The sequence below is a fragment of the Mauremys reevesii genome, linkage group 9 (genome assembly GCF_016161935.1).
Source record: "Mauremys reevesii isolate NIE-2019 linkage group 9, ASM1616193v1, whole genome shotgun sequence".
NCBI classification, from domain to species: domain Eukaryota; kingdom Metazoa; phylum Chordata; order Testudines; family Geoemydidae; genus Mauremys; species Mauremys reevesii.
In genome coordinates, this window is record NC_052631.1 from 35,882,939 (window position 1) to 35,899,515 (window position 16,577).

General features: G+C 44.3%; 1 long non-coding RNA gene across 1 annotated transcript in view; it reads left to right on the top strand.

The window, feature by feature from the left end:
- Positions 1 to 16,577, top strand: part of LOC120372230 — a 95,769-nt gene that overhangs the window by 74,618 nt on the left and 4,574 nt on the right. Inside the window, exons 3-4 of the long non-coding RNA XR_005584804.1 lie at positions 2,033 to 2,119; positions 12,097 to 12,151. This is a non-coding gene — a long non-coding RNA (uncharacterized LOC120372230). The remainder of the gene's footprint in view (positions 1 to 2,032; positions 2,120 to 12,096; positions 12,152 to 16,577) is intronic.

The following is a 16,577-nucleotide window of genomic DNA, read 5'->3' on the forward strand; positions in this document are numbered from 1 at the left end:
AACCAACCTCAAACAAGCATAGCACAGAGAATTGCTAAAGAATGTGCTTATGCTAAAAAATCTGTTCCACCTTGTAATTAGATGTGACACACTGAGTACCTTTCCCTGATCTGAAGAAGACCTCTGTGTAGCTCGCAAGCTTCTCTCTTTCACCAAAAGAAGTTGGTCCAATCAAATATATTATCTGTCCCACCTTGTCTCTCTGACCAGAAAAGACTTTGAAAAATGGATTCCCTAGAGGTAAGGGAAATTTACAGTGCTCTGAATGAGTCGATGCATGTTGATAACTGGATGATCTTAAAAGTATTAGAGCCCAGTTATCAGCTTTCCTTCTGCAAGTCTTTAAGAACAATACTGTAGCTGATATATATGAATACTCTGCAGCCAGTGATAATTCTTTTTAAACAAATGGTAATTAAAAACTGTAGACAGGCAGACATTGAGCAATACCACTAGTTTTCTTTTGGCTTCTGGCTCAAACTAGGAGTTCACAAGAAGAAAAGTGGAGCTGCATTGTGCAGCTCTGACTACCATTTGAGATGCATTTCTGGGCCTGCTCAATAACTGCTCAATAAGCCAGAAATGGAGTGAAAGCAATATAAAATCTGAAAAGAAGGAAAATGTTATACAGCCATCAATTTAAAAGAGGATCCTATGTGGCTAGTACCACTCAGCCCCAGTCCCTGCCCCCACTCCATCCCTTCCTCCAAGGCGCCACCCCTGCCCCACCTCTTCCCATCCCTGTTCCACCCATACCCCTCTTCCCCGCCTCTTTTCACCCCCTCCTCTGAGCACGCCCCATCCCCACTCTTGCCCCTCCCTCCCAGAGCCTCCTGCACTCCACTGAACAGCTGTTCCTCCGTGTGCAGGAGGCTCTGGGAGGGAGAGGGAGGAGTTGATCAGAGGGGCCCACGAACCCCCTGGAGTACCCTTGCGGACCCCAGTTAGAGAAATGCTAAAGTAGAACCATGCCCTCTCCCTTTCAGCACCAAGTTAAGCTGACCCCATGAAGGAGGGTGCAGATATTGACTGGCAAATGAAACCAATGTGGCAAAACAGATCTCTGTGTTTCTCAGTGACCACCATGCACCACATGATGGCCATTGCAAACTAGTGGAAACAGAACACAGCTGCAGAGCACTCCCAACCAAGGCAGTGTGTTTAATATATGATTTGGTGATACTGCTCTTTAGATATTAAATGCTATTTCAGAAAGGTCTCTGACCTTTAAACATGCCAGTCTAATTAATCCAAGCATTTGTATTTTTATTTACTAATAACAATGGAGCACAACTGGTCCCTGCAGGCTGGTGGACAGAACCACTAGTCAGAGAAGGTGAATAACACATGTACCAATGGCAGAATTTCAATCCCTCCCTCAGAGTTTTCTTTTATTCATTTATAAACACAGGATTCCAAACAAATAGCCCCTCAGAACAGTGGGTCCCAGTCACCAAAGACCTTTCCAGATTCTTAGCCAGCTGGGAGGAGAAAAAATACTTTCTTCCCCTTTGATTGCTGCTGCAACAGCTTCCCACTAGCTTTGTGTCCTCAACCCCAATGAACCATATGACAGACAGGGGCCTGGGTTGTGCACTGGGGTTTGTGGAGCACCTTTCCACCTTGTCACAGACCAATACCATATTGTGGTAGTGTGTAGATCCTCAAGCCCCATTGTGCTAGCTATTGTACAAATATATAGCACAGATGTTCCCTGCTCCACAGAGCTTACTGTGACAGGTATTGCAACCCCATGCAGTATCTTTGGGGGCCATTGTATTACATTGATGAATGGTTTATGTCTGTGTTCTACCCTAGTGGGGAGGGTTACCACAACTCCTCCAAGATCTAAAAAGAGGGGCAGGAGGGGGAGTAAGGCAAGTCACTGAGACTGAACAACGCTAGAGAGGTACCACTCACTGGAAAGGTTTGGATATACTGGTTCTACCTGGGTTTTCCAGAGACTCAAAGAAAGGACTTGGGGTATAAAAAGGCTGGGTTTAAACTAACACGGGACCTTCTTTTGATTCAGCCAACAGATAGGGGGACCCTGACCCTTGTGGAAGTGTTGGAAAGACTTTGGCATGCTAGGACCCCCAGGATTGATGGATAACCTCTGGTAAGCTTTTAACATGCATACAGGAACTTAAATATATATATATATATATACTCTGTAATGCTAAGAATAAATCATTGTGCTTTGTGAAGACTGATTAGTAACTAGTATACCTAAGACAAAGCCCCAAATACTGGGATTGTCCCTATAAAATCAGGACATCTGATCACTCTATGGTGATGTATGGCAGTTATTGAATCTAAAAAAGTGGAGTTGTCCCCTCCTTAGCTGTTACCACAGACTGCAAATCAGTCTTCACAGGTTAAGATGCTGTTGTAGCTCGGAAAATAAGGACAATAAACCACAGTTTATCTTGATGTTATTAAATAATTTCCTTCAAGAATGGGATTTAGATCATAAACCATTTAGTACATTATTCCCTCAATCTGATGGATTTAAATGAAGATCAGCAATGATAAAAAAAAACACACACACACACCCTTATTTGGTCTTTTACACTGAGAGCAATACATCTAATCACATCATTTTAGCTGTTGCATCACAAAGTGGTGCAAGGAGATGTCAAGCTTAACTAGATGCAAGAGAGATCAAGCTAAAACCTTTTTATGAAACAGAAGAAAAGCTCATCCCACACCTTAAAGAAGAAGAGTAACAGAATGCAGGAGAGAACGGAAACCTGTAATGGTACTGTAGCTTCATAAAGCACTCAGATCACATCATGTGAGGACATCATTTCATTCATTCATGCCCGTCACCCCAACCGGGGTATGGGCCGCCAACAACAGATCTCCATAGTTTTCTATCCTGGGCCATTCGCTCTAGCCGGTTCCAGGTATAGCATGTGCCGATGGTAATCCTCCTGGCTGCAAGAAGGGTGATCGGCTTAGTGGCTTCCTCGCGGCTTTCACCACCCAGCGTCATGCATCTTCGAGTTGAAGACCCTTCTTTTTCCAGGCTAAAAGTCTCTGTTAACTCTATTGTTGGCGTTTCTGTAGCAAGCTGATTTTTACAGGGTGGAGTTGCTAGCCCCACGCCCAACCCTCCTCCTTTACCCTGACTTGGGACAGGCAGATGGCCCCAAAGGACCTCTCTGGTGGAGTTCATGTGAGGACAGTAGAAGGCAAAATATATCAGAGCAATAGAAAAAGAACACAAATACTCCTAAGCTCTAGAGAAGTCACACAGAACATGACTGAAGAGGTGGATGCAGGAGAATGTAGCTTGGCATTTAGTCCCACAATAAAAGGGTTTTTTTAAGTGAAGAGTGCTGTTGAGTAGCAAAGAAAGAAAACAGGTTAGATAAGGGACCTACTGTGTGCTGTAACAATTATGAAAGACAGCATGATAAGCAAAATCTCTTAAAATACAGAAAGAAAAATAAAATGTCATTGACACAAAATATAACATAAAAGTCCTTTGAAGAAACAGCAAACAATAATGACAGGAGATGGAATAATAGGAATTTTACTGTAAGAACTAAAGTTAGCTAATTAGTTGACAGGGAGGAACTGAATGGATTTATAACTATCATAGAGAAGATGGAGCACCAATAGAAACAGACAGTAGATAGCAATGCTAGTCTAGTATTGAGTTAACTGATCAATTAAACTTATCAAGAAAAAGTGGTCAAGGCTAGGTCAGGGTTAGCTAACCTATGTAGGGGTAACATCTGCTGGAGTAAAGCTGAAATAGCCACCTTCAGTGCCAGCTATCACTCCTATCCTGGCATAAGGAGTGTGTACGGGTGGGTGGGTAGGTGGGGGCAGGGGTTAGGGGCAGACTAGGGGTATGTAAGGACAAGTGGGGGCACAGTGAAGCGGAGCTCCTTTACACCTGATCCCCCACTGGCATAACACCAATAGTGGACATTAGAGTATCAGGGGTTCAGGGGACAGCAGCTGGCTTCCTGCAGCCATCACTGGTCACTACATCAGACAGCAGTGTGGACCTAATGGAGAGTCAAGGCCATAGCATTTATCGGTATTGGTATTAGTAAATTTGTACTTCAAGGATATTTGACACTGGCTGAGTAACCTGTGTGGTACTTGGCAAGACATTAACAACCTATTTGACCCAAAGAAGAAACTGTTTTAGCAACATAAATGGTCTGGTATCAGAAACACCAACATTTGGTACTCTCTGCATGCCTCTGAAAGGGCAAATTTATTTTAAAGGATTGAATTTTCTTGGACTGAATATTATTGTTTCTGTAGATCTGATCCTTACAGGGTACAGAATTCTTGAGAGCTTCAAAAGTCACTCAAACACAAATAGAACACTTCTCATGGCATAACTATCTAGAGGCAGAGCAGCCCAATTCTGAGGGAAATATTATTTTTTGACTTTTTTCATACCAGAAAAATGCAGAAAATATACCAAACTGCTCCACCTCTGCAACTTCCCAATATTCAGCATGAGAAAGGCCCATGTGAGGCTTTTTAGTTAACTCTAAACAAAAGAGGTGGTTAGGATATGTAAAAAAGATGGGAGACATGCTAAGCAAGCATTGAATTGGTTACTGGAGGGAGAAAAGAAAACGAGGAAAGCCAAGGAAGAACTGACAGAAGACAATGACAGAGGATATTGAATGCACGGGCATTACCTGGGAAATACCACAACTAGCAAGTGAGCATACTCAGTGAAGGAACTGGACTGCCCAATGTCTGGCACCGGAGGTGCTAAGGCCTAAGGTAAGGTAAACAAGAGATAATCCAAATATATCACAATTAGAGAGATGAGTACAAAATATAGTAAACTCTGTCCATCCAAATTTAAGATGCCTTTATGTGTAAAGCTAATTCTGATGGTAATATAACTACCATGTGAAAAGACAGTGGGGTGCAATGTGTTAAATGTTGGTCATATGTGAACATGCAGGTGAACCTGGAAGGATGGCTAATAAGAACGTAGTAACTAGCGCTGGTCAAAAAGTATGTTTTGCAAAAAATTGATACAAAAATCAGATTTTGAAACTGAACATTTTCAGATTTTCCTGCCCCAGTTTTTTCCTTTTTCCATTTGTCTCTAACTAACTATAACTAAAAGTAGAGCAGCTCAGGCAGAACAAAGAATCAAGCCTGAGTTTTTTTAAAGGGTGTCTTGTATAAGTAAATGAACAACAATCAGTGGGAAAAAAAAGAGTTTGAAATTTTTATCAATAGTTCATGTTGAATAAACTAGTTTATATATTGTGCACTTCCCTCTTTAGGGACCTAATCCAAAGTCCATCAAAATACTTCCCTTGATCCCTTCAGTGGGATCAGGTCCCAGATGATTCACTGGCATTTTATTTTGCTACACTATCTGGTCCAAATCCAGAGTCCTTGCTCACTGTTTTACTCATTCCTTACTCAAATAAAAATCTCATTGAATTCAAAGGTTTTTTTTTTCCCATGGTGTTTCATTTTTCATGTGTTAGAGCACTGTAACATTCAGGCAGATGAATTCCCAGAACAGCACTGTTTTCATTTGTGGGGCTCAGATTTAATATTCAGTAACATTTTTCCTTTATTGCAGACGTCTTGTATGTCTTTAGGGCAGTGAGTCATTTTAGTGGTGGCACAGAACTAGATTTATTCATTTTAAAAGGCAAAAAAAATAATACTTTCCCAAATGTGAAAATATCACTGAGAAGAATTAAGACACAATTGGCTTCAACTGGATCGCTGCCCTAACTTAAATCACATGTGAAAAAGCTGTATTAAACAGTTTTGTTCTGCTTCTCTTCGTCAGCTATTTTCTTTACTTTCTTTGGTTCTTCTCCTTTATTTGCTCCTTTTCGGTCTCTGTTTTGGACAGAAGGATGGTCTTGCAGTTAAGGCACTACTCTGGGACTCAGAAGATCTGGAGTCTGTTTCCAGCTCTGCTACAGAGTTCCTGCATAACCTTGGGCAAGTCATTTAACCTCTCTCTAGCTCAGTTCCTCACGGTAAAATGGGAATAATATTGCCCCGCCTCATGAGAGTACTGTAAAGATACATCAATTAATGTTTGTGATGTACACAAGGTGATGGGGGTCATATAAATAGAGATACTTACTGTTAAGACATATTAATATTAATGTAAAATACCTTAAGTTGCATTTTTTTCAGATTTCACCCTGTAAGTGTAACTCAGAGCATGTGCCATTGTTGCTTGCAGTGCAGTTGTAGCCATGTTTGTTCTATGATGTTAGAGAGGCAACTGGGTGAAGGGACCAACTTCTGTTGGTGAAAGAGACAAGCTTTTTAGCTACCCAGAGCTCTTCTTTAGGTCTCTTCTTCATGCTGTTCAGGAAGCTCAGTGCCTAAATTTTCATCTCCTAAATCAGTGTTTCCCAAACTTGGGACACCGCTTGTATAGGGAAAGCCCCTGGTGGGCTGGGCCGGTTTGTTTACCTGCTGCATCCACAGGTTCGACCAATCGCGGCTCCCACTGGCGGCGGTTCACTGCTCCAGGCCAATGGGGGCTGCAGGAAGCGGCGCGGGCCGAGGGACGTACTGCACGCCCTTCTTGCAGCCCCCGTTGGCCTGAAGCAGCGAGTTTGGGAAGTTTGGGAAACACTGTCCTAAATCATAGTGGCGTGTGTTGTCACTAGGCTACCTAGCTTGGGCAGCTTTTCTTCATTTCACCCTCTGGACTGCTCAGAATTACTCTTTCAGCAGTGAAGTTCATGCCTGGTAAGGCACAGCTCCCCAGTGGATATTGCCATCTCCAGGTTCACCAGCAAGACCCTTTCTCGTCAACATTATTTATCTTTTTGTCACCTCTAGGCTAAACTATTGCAATTCACTTCTAATTGGATTCCCTTGTAATGATCACAACGGGTGGAATAGGTGCAGCATGTGGCTGTTTATTTGCTCCTTAGCATGGAGCTGAGAAAATCATAAATGCTCACTTTCTATGGCCTCCACTGGCTGCCAATAAACCGAAGGATTCAACTCAAGAATTTACAGATCTATGTATAACCCTTAATATAATCTAGGCGTAACATATTGTAATGAATATTTCGCCCTATATAATACCACTTAATAATAGTTTGGTGCTTTGATGATGAAATGGTCTAAGCACTAATTATTTTTTGTAACAGTCCTGTGATATAGGCAGGGGCGGCCCGCCGCGGGGGGGGCTCTGGCGGTCGCCGGTCCCGCGGCTCCGGTGGACCTCCTGCAGACGTGCCTGCGGAGGGTCTGCTGGTCCCCCGGCTCCGGTGGACCTCCCGCAGACGTGCCTGCGGATGCTCCACCGAAGCCGCAGGACCAGCGGACCCTCCACAGGCATGCCTGTGGGAGGTCCACCGGAGCCGCCTGCCGCCCTCCCGCGGCACGCCGCCCCAAGCGCGCGCTTGGCACGCTGGGGTCTGGAGCCGGCCCTGGATATAGGTAAGTAAAAATTAGCTCCATTGTACACATGGGGAAACTGAAACATAAAGAGACTAGGTGGATTGTTTGTAGTCAGCCAGGAATTCTGTGGCAGAGCTGGTAGTATAATACAGGAGCTCTTGATTCCTAGTCCTGTGCTCAGTCTACTAGGTCACTCTGTCTCTGCCCCTGTGTCTGTACAAAGCAGTTGAGATTGGCCAGGCTCCTTTGCTCTCTGTCATGTGGTCTGTCTGAAGTGAGCCAGAGACAGGACCTTCTTGCTATCAGGACTCAAGGCCCAGCTTTTTAAAGCTTATTTAGGCATTGTTCCACCCAGCATTGCAAGGCCTAGGACCCAGATCCTCAAAGGTATTTAGCTGCGTAACTCCATTGATTTTATGAGTGTTACTTTTGAGGCTCTGGCCTCAGTGACTTAGATGGCGAAGTCCCATTTTCAGAAGTAACTTAGGCATTTATGAGTGGTTTGAGCATTGGCCTGCTAAACCCAGGGTTGTGAGTTCAACTATTTAGGGGCCATTTAGGGATCTGGGGCCATTTAGGAATCTGGGGCAAAAATCTTTCTGGGGATTGGTCCTGCTCTGAGCAGGGGGTTGGACTAGATGACCTCCTGAGGTCCCTTCCAACCCTGATATTCTATGAATGTGACAATAGCTTCTATTTAGAAACCTAAATCTCATTGTAAATGGGATTTAGACTCCTACATTCCAGATCATCAAAGGTTAGTGGTACCCAATGACAGAACAAGGAGTAATGGTCTCAAGTTGCAGTGGGAGAGGTTTAGGTTGGATATTAGGAAAAGCTTTTTCACTAGGATGGTGGTGAAGCACTGGAATGGGTTACCTAGGGAGGTGGTGGCATCTCCTTCCTTAGAGGTTTTTAAGGTCAGGCTTGACAAAGCCCTGGCTGCGATAATTTAGTTGGGGACTGGTCCTGCTTTGAGCAGGGGGTTGGACTAGATGACCTCCTGAGGTCCCTTCCAACTCTGATATTCTATGATTCTAAGGTATTTAGGCACCTAACTCCCACAGTTAGACATCTAAATACCATTGGAGGATATGGGCTTAAGTGCCTGAGTTTCTTTTGATAATGGAACTTAGCGATCTAAGTGCAATGCTGAGATGCAGCAGCAAATTCACATGGCTATGATGTAGCCATGGTGGTGCATAGAATGGACTTCCATCTTGAACAGTCCTGGTAAGTCTTTTTTCTTCAGCAAGAGTCAGTGTGGGAGGATTTAGGCTTCTTAAATCCCTTAAAATTGCACCTTCCAACCTCATTCATGGTCAGCCTTATTCTCTACTTCCTTCAAGCTCAGCTTTGTAAACCTTCTGTAAAAAGGTTACTTCCGCATGTTGGACATGAACATTGTGGTCATCTTGTTCTCAACTGTTGGAAGACTGCAACTTGCTGGGGTCATCTAATTATCTCCTCATTTGTGACAAAATCAAACCAACAGATATTAAGAATACACCATAAAACCTTTGACACTGAAAACGATATCTCTCCTCGGCTGTTGTCATCACCATCACATTGAAAACTCGCACCTTAGTTGTCATACAGACATCCTGCCATCCAGACAGATACCTCTGAAGATGCTGAAATGCCATTGATGCAAGACCAATTCAGCATTTGACTTCTTTTCTTATAGACGCTCCTGCTGTCAACTGACTCTCCAGATAAATAAAATTATTCATCCATTCAATGTCATTGTCATCTTTATGCAGCACTGGCAGGTCATTCATTTCCATTTTATAGAAAATAAATAGCTTTGGTTTTATCATTGCTGATCTTAAGTCTCATTGATTCTGCAGTTTTTTTGCAGCTCTTCCAGCATTAGCTGTAGTTGGTCAGTAAGGCTATATCATCCACGTACTCAGGATCCTCTAAAGATGAATCTTTAACTTTCAGACCTCCTACTGTGGCCTCAATCAGCTTTGTCCTAAGATTAGAACATTAAATAACACAGGTGAGAAAATGCATCCCTAGTATATTCTTGAGTCTTCTGAAAACCAATCTAATACAACAATGTTGGTCCTCACACAGCTAAATGTACCATGGTACAGTTCCTCTACCAATTTCTCTACCAGCAGCACAAAAGTTCTCCGGCACCTCATACGGGGTAGAAGTAGCCACATTACTGAGTCAAAAGCATCTGCAGTCTATAAACGCAATGTTAACTTTCTTTTGTCGGTTTACAGTAACATTCTGCAGAGCCTATATAACATGGATTGTAGATCGACCTGGACAGAAAACACACTGGTTGTTTCTCAATTCTGGGTTAAGATAGTATTTCAGTTGGTTCAATAATAAGATCATAAACACCTTCCCTGAGCCTGACAGCAGTATTATTCCCTTATAATTTGAGCAATCTAATTCCTCTCCTTTTTTAAAAAAAAGGGATGATGCAGCCCCTTTTCCAACCTTCTGGAATGTGGCTGCTTTCCCAAACTTTTAAGACAACTCAGCGAAGCCGGTGAACTAAATCTTGTCAAGACCATTTATCATTTTGTAACTGTTTGACCTCAAGCATCATTTCCTCTGCTGTCACTGACCAGTTTTCTGCTGGGTTCATTTCTGGATTAAATTGTAGTTTACATCTTGGTTGGGGTCTGTTCCATTAATTCATAAAAATGCTCATGCCAACGCTTAAGTTGTGTTTCAATATCCTGGCAGTATTTTCCATTTTTGTTCTTAACTGGTGGAAGCGGTGAGAATGTATCATAGAACTGGAAGGGACCTCAAGAGGTCATCTAGCCCAGTCCCCTGCACTCGTAGCAGGACTAAGTATTATCTAAACCATTACTGACAGGTGTTGTCTAACCTAGTGATTTTCAGACTGTGGGTCGCGACCTAGGACTGGGTTGAGGAATGTAAGGCACTGGGTCGCGGGCAATGGGAGCTGGGGGAAGGGGCAATGCCTGTGGGTGAGAGCCGTGCGGAGCCTCTTGTGCCCCTCCACCTAGGATCCGGACCTGCTGCTGGCTGCTTCCAAGGCGCAGTGTGGTCCACGGTGCCAAGACAGGCAGGAAGCCTGCCTTAGCACCCCCACTGTGCCGCTGACCGGAAGCCACCCGTAAAAGCCTGTGCCCCAACCCTGTACCTCAATCCCCTGTCCCATCCCCGAGCCCCCCCAAACCTGGAGCCCCTTCCTGCACCCCAAACCCCTCATCTCTGGCTCCACCCCAGAGCCTGCACCCAGAGCCCTGACCCCCTTCTGCACCCCAACCCCCTGTCCTAGCCCACAGCCCCCCCATACCTTGAACTCCTCATTCTTGGCCCCACCCCGCAGCCCTCACCCCCACACCCCAACCCTCTGCCCAGCCTTGACCCCCTTCCACATCCCAAGCCCTTCATCGCCAGCTCCACTGGGTCGTGGTCATCAACAATTTTCTTCCACTGAGTCACCAGAAAAAACGTTTTAAAATCATTGGTCTAACCTGTTCTCTAAAAATCTCTAATGATGGAGATTCCACAACCTTCCTAGGCAATTTACTCCAGTGCTTAACCACTCTGACAGTTAGGAAGTTTTTCCTAATGGCCAGCCTAACATCCCTTGCTGCAGTTTAAGCCCATTGCTTCTTATCCTAACCTCAGAGGTTAAGAAAAACTATTTTTCTTCCTCCTCCTTGTAACAACCTTTTATGTATTTGAAAACTGTTATCATGTTCCCTCTCAGTCTTCTCTTTTCCAGACTAAACAAACCCAGTTTTTTCAATCTTTCCTCATAGGTCATATTTTCTAGACCTTTAATCGTTTTTGTTGCTCTTCTCTGGACTCTCTCCAATTTGTCAACTTCCTTCCTGAAATGTGGTGCCCAGAACTGGACACAATACGCCAGTTGAGGCCTAATCAGCACAGAGTAGAGAAGAAGAATTACTTCTCATGTCTTGCTTACAACACTCCTGCTAATACATCCCAGAAGGATGTTTGCTTTTTTTGCAGCAACGTTACACTGTTGACTCATATTTAGCTTGTGGTCCACTATGACCCCCAGATCCTTTTCTGCAGTACTTTCTCCTAGGTAGTCATTTCTCATTTTGTATGTGCGCAACTGATTGTTCCTTCCTAAATGGAGTACTTTGAATTTCTCCTTATTGAATTTCATTTTGTTTATTCAGACCATTTCTCCAGTTTGTCCAGATCATTTTGAATTTTAATCCTACCCTCCAAAACACTTGCAACCCCTTCCAGCTTGGTATTGTTCACAAACTTTATAAGTATAACTATATACTCTGTATGCCATTATCTAAATCATTGATGAAGATATAGAACAGAACCGGAGCCAGATCTGATCCCTGCGGGACCCCACTCATTATGCTCTTCCAGCATGACTGTAATCCACTAATAACTACTCTCTGGGAACGGTTTTCCAACCAGTTTTGCACCCACTTTATAGTAGCTCCATTTAGGTTGCATTTCCCTAGTTTGTTTATGAGAAGGTCATGCAAGACAGTATCAAAAGCTTTACTAACGTCAAGATATACCATGTCTACCACTTTCCCCCTATCCACAAGGCTTGTTACCCTCTCAAAGAAAGCTACCAGGTTGATTTGACAACATTTGTTTTTGACAATCCATGCTGACTGTTACTTATCACCTTATTAACTTCTAGATGTCTGCAAATTGATTACTTAATTATTTGTTTCATTATCTTTCCAGGTACAGAAGTTAAGCTGACTGGTGTGATGGGGTCAGGCCAGACAGCTACAGGAGGGTACTGTTAAACTGATAAGAACAGATTTTAAAATTTTATTAAAGCTAATGTTAAAAAAAATATATAATACATAGGTTGGGGGAAAAGTGTCTGTACATCTGGGTATAGTGCTTAGATTATCCACAAATATAAAGTTAGTTTTAAAAGTCATATGATACATAGACTACATAATCAGCAATTACCCAAATTTAGGTGAATAGATTTAACAATACAGTTTAGATATTAGAATCCGAATAATTGGGTACATCACTCATGAAAAGTTGTAAGGAGATTTGGATGTAGAAAGCAAAATATATCAATGAGAGGAGATTGTCCCTCAGTAATTGAGAATTAGGTTGCTTGTCCATTTAATAAATACAATACATGAGGAAATTATTTCAGTTACTTTCCTGATTGCGCTTCTCATTGGCACTCCAGCTCATCCCTCCTGCTATTGCCAATGTCCAGTGATGTTTTCTATGTAGATGTCCCTTGACCACCTGATGGCATCCGACACCATGAGTTGCCGCATCAGCCCGGCATAGCATTGACCAATTCCACATTCTCTCAGCACTTGCTCATTACTGGGGTCCCATGTGCCCAAGGCTCTGACGATCAGTGTTGGTGTCTGGACCTTAACTCTCAAGGTTTCATCTAGAGGGGCATATTTCAAGCTCGGGCATTGTGGAAGGCCGGGGTCCTGTTCTTGATCAGCACTGTGATGTCCACCATGATGTTCTTCTTCTGGTCCTTGTTGGTGATGACAATGTCCGGTTGCGGTTGGCTGTTGGTTCCTGGGATGGCGGAGTTTACGGCAACCTTCCCCATGGGTGGAAGGATGGCTCTGGCCAGGTGATCTTGGATGGCGTTGTGTTGCAGCTGACAAGCTCTCGAATGGGGCTTGCAGCTACAAAGGATGTGGGGTACTGTTTCGTTGGTGTAGCCACACTTTCTGTATTGCTTGTCCCGATTCCCATGGTGGACGGCTCTGTTCAGTGGGACGTAGTTGAGCCAGACCCTGTGGATGAACCTCCAGTCAGCAAATTGGGTGAAGCTGCCCCTGGGGAGGAAGTGGTTGCTGGCGTCCCACTTGCACGTCACCTCGAATGCCTTGCCCTGGTCCGGCTTCCGTTTCAGATTTTCCACATATTAGCAGTGGATGGCATCTTTCGGGGACCTCTCCAGCATGGTTCTAGCTCTCAGAGTGATGACAGAGTGATCTGTAGTCTTCACTTGTGGCACCAGGACTCCCAGCTCCTGGCATTCCTCGCACCACATCCAGTGGCAGCTGATACACTTCTCCAGTCATCACGTAGTGTTGCAGGCACAAGTCCAGAGCAAAGCAAAGTCTCCCCCATCTCTTCCAAATTCACCTTCCAGCAAGCCGCTCAGGTAGGTGGTGACATCTTGTTGGAGGGGGTCCTGGCGATTCGCTTCTTGACGGCATGCTGCAGAGCACTCTCCGCAATGTTCCTCACCTTGGTGTCCAGGCACGTCAGAAGGCAGAAGATGTGAGTGATCACAGCAAAGTCACACAGATCACCCATTCGAGGGATGTTGGTGCCACCCTGCCTGTGCGAGATGTACACCGGTTCATTGCTGGCCCTCTGGGGAAGAAACATCCACTTCTTTACCAGCTGCCGGATGGTGCTGTCTGCCTAGTTCAGAGGTACCTTCGCCACGGCAGATCCCCTCAGGATGAATAAGATACAGGGGATCAGGAGAGTGTTCAAGGCTTTGATCTTCTGCCATGGTGCCAATAGGGAGGAGTCGATCTTGGCCACATCTCGTAGGATCTCTGTGATGGTATCCTCAGGTGTCTGCTGGATGCAGAAACCCATCAGCGTGCCAAGATGTTGGTATGCCTGTCCATCCTCAAGGAAGATCATAGGTTCACTCTGGATCTGAAAAGACGTTGCCTGGACCAAATCCCTTCTACTGCCATCAATATGAAGGGATGCACACTTCTTGGCACTGAAGCAGAGTCCCATCCAGTTGGCAGCCTGGCTGGTGATGTCAAGCATTTGTTGGAAACTCTTGGGGTTGTCTACAATCAGGACCAGATCGTCTGTGTAGGCCAGGATATTCACTCTGTTGTCGTATAGATTGAAACCGCCTAGACTGCTGGAGATCACTTGAATGAGCGGCTCCATGGCTAAGTTGAAAACGATGGGGCTCAGGGGGCAGCCTTGCTTCACGCCACTATGGATAGGAATTTCAGGTGTCTCTCCTTCCATGGAGCCTTCATAAAATTCCCAGACTAGTTGGAAAAAATTTTCAGGCATCCTGATCTCTTGCAGCGTTGCAAAAACGTGCTGGTGGGGCATCAATCCAAAAGCATGAGCCAGGTTGAGCCATGCTATGGCACATTGCCTCCGTGCCCCCCTGGCCGGAGTGGGTGGCAGTCTGAAGGACAAAGTTGTGTTCGTAACAGCCTTCACACAAAATGAAGCTTTTCTGGATGGAGCTAATGGCTCCTCCGTTCACCGACCAGTTAAGTGAAGTTAAGAAGGAAGGTACTGTACATCTCGGGTCAGGCTTGAGTTATGACTTTCAAGTGCATCCATTCTGCATTGTGCCTCTTTTTTTCTCTCCCATAATCTGTACCATTTGGACTCCAACATTGTTTATTCATTCTCCTTAGTCTTGGTTGTTCTCCTAAGATCCGAGAAGAGTGCTGGAAGGCAGAGCTATTAGTCCCAGGATAAGCAGGTCCCTTTTCTCTTGGTAGCTGAACAGGGGTTACTCTAGGTTAATTAGGACATCTGGAGCCAATCAAGGGCCTGCCAGAATTTGTTAAAAGCCTCCCCTCCAGCCAGATATAGGGCTACGCGATAGGAGCTGAGGGAGGAAGGTGAGCTACTGGAGAGCTGGGCAGTGCAGACACTGACAAGCATTAGGAGAGAAGCCACACAGGTACAGAGGTGAAGGGCAGGAGAATCCCTGCCCAACAGGGTGGACAGCCACGTAGGTCTGAGGGAAGAGATTCTGCCAGAGGGGAGAGACTGAACTGGGTGTCTGGTCTGTTGCCATCATGCCTGGAAGGGCTACCAGAGACTCAGAGGCTCCCCTCCCACTCTCCCCATCAGGGAGGCCAGAAGGAACTCTGCTCCAACAGGGTGTGGACAGTAAACCCAGAGGCATAGGGAAAATTATGAGGGAAAAGAGGAATACCCCAGCCTGCCGCTAAACAGAAGCGCAGGAGCCACCGAGGCGGAGAGGAAGCTTTGTCACACTGGTCTATAATTCCCTGGGTTGTCCTCATTTCCCTTTTTATAGATTAGTATTATATTTGCCCTTTTCCAGTCTTCTGGAATCTCTTCTGTCTTCCATGACTTTTCAAAGATAATCACCAATGGCTTAGATATCTCTTCAGTCAGCTTCTTGTGTAATCTAGGATGCATTTCATTAGGCCCTGGTGACATGAAGACACCTAATTTGTTCAAGTAATTTTTAACTTGTTCTTTCCTTATTTTAGCCTCTTCTGATCCTACCTCATTTTCACTGGCATTCACTATGTTAGACGTCCAGTCACCACCAACCTTCTTAGTGAAAACTGAAACAAAGAAGTCATAAAGCACCTGTGCTATTTCCACATTTTCTGATATTATTCCCCCCCCCCAATTGAGTAACGGTCCTACCCTGTCCTTGGTCTTCCTCATGCTCTTAATGTATTTGTAGAATGTTTTCTTGTTATCCTTTATGGCTCTAGCTAGTTTGATATTTTGTGCCTTGGCCTTTCTAATTTTGTCCCTATATACTTATTTGTTTATTTTCATCCTTTGTAATTTGACCTAGTTTCCACTTTTTGTAGGACTCTTTTTTTATTTTTAGATCATTGAAGATATCCTGGTTAAGCCAGAATGGTTTCTTGCCATACTTCCTGGCTTTCCTATGCAGTGGGATAGTTTGCTCTTGTGCCCTTAATAATGTCTCTCTGAAAAACTGCCAACTGTCTTCTATTGGTTTTTCCCCTTACATTTGCTTCTCATGGGATCTTACCTACCAGCTCCCTGAGTTTGCTAAAGTCTGCCTTCTTGAAATCCATTGTCTTTATTTTGCTGTTCTCCCTCCTACCATTCCTTAGAATCATGAACTCTATCATTTCATGTCTCAAATATACATTTCTGGTCATGTCTTTCATAGGCTTCCTTAATGCAATAAGCCATACTATTCCACCATTGACGGCCCCTCTTGATTGCTTGTTCAAGACATTTTTTCCCTCTTTTGCCCATTTCCTCCTCTCTTCACTGACTTGACTCTGACTTTCAAGTGCATCCATTCTGTATCGTGACTCTTTTTTTCTCTCCCATAATCTGATGGTACCATTTGGAATCCAACATTGTTTTTTCATTCTCCTTAGTCTGTTGCTCTCCATCAACTCTGTGATAGAATCCAGAAACAAACTCTCCCTCTGCAATAGACAGCTGGTCACCCAATGTGGAAT